This window comes from Gavialis gangeticus, unplaced genomic scaffold (assembly GCF_001723915.1).
Source record: "Gavialis gangeticus isolate Ggan-Ray unplaced genomic scaffold, GavGan_comp1, whole genome shotgun sequence".
Classification (NCBI taxonomy): Eukaryota; Metazoa; Chordata; order Crocodylia; family Gavialidae; genus Gavialis; species Gavialis gangeticus.
Window position 1 is genome coordinate 9,228,614 of NW_017729014.1, and position 216 is coordinate 9,228,829.

Below are 216 nucleotides of genomic sequence, written 5' to 3' on the forward strand. Positions count from 1 at the left end.
AACCCCTGCTGCTCCCCCAACCCCACCCCCATGGCTGCCCCACGTGCTCCAGCTCTGGCCCTTTAAGAAAAATAAAACCAAAAAAACCCTGGAGTCACTGGCTCCTGCAGCAGCCTCGGGGCTTTGGAGGGGCTTATGCAATGACCCCCATGCAGCACGGAGCAGTGGGAGGCAGTGAGGATCAACCCCCCACCAGGCAGGTGAGTTTGGGGATTT

General features: G+C 59.3%; 1 protein-coding gene across 1 annotated transcript in view; it reads left to right on the forward strand.

Annotated features, from left to right (window-relative positions):
• Positions 1–216, forward strand: part of CFAP74 (cilia and flagella associated protein 74) — a 135,645-nt gene that overhangs the window by 127,570 nt on the left and 7,859 nt on the right. The gene's annotated exons all lie outside the window — the stretch shown is intronic.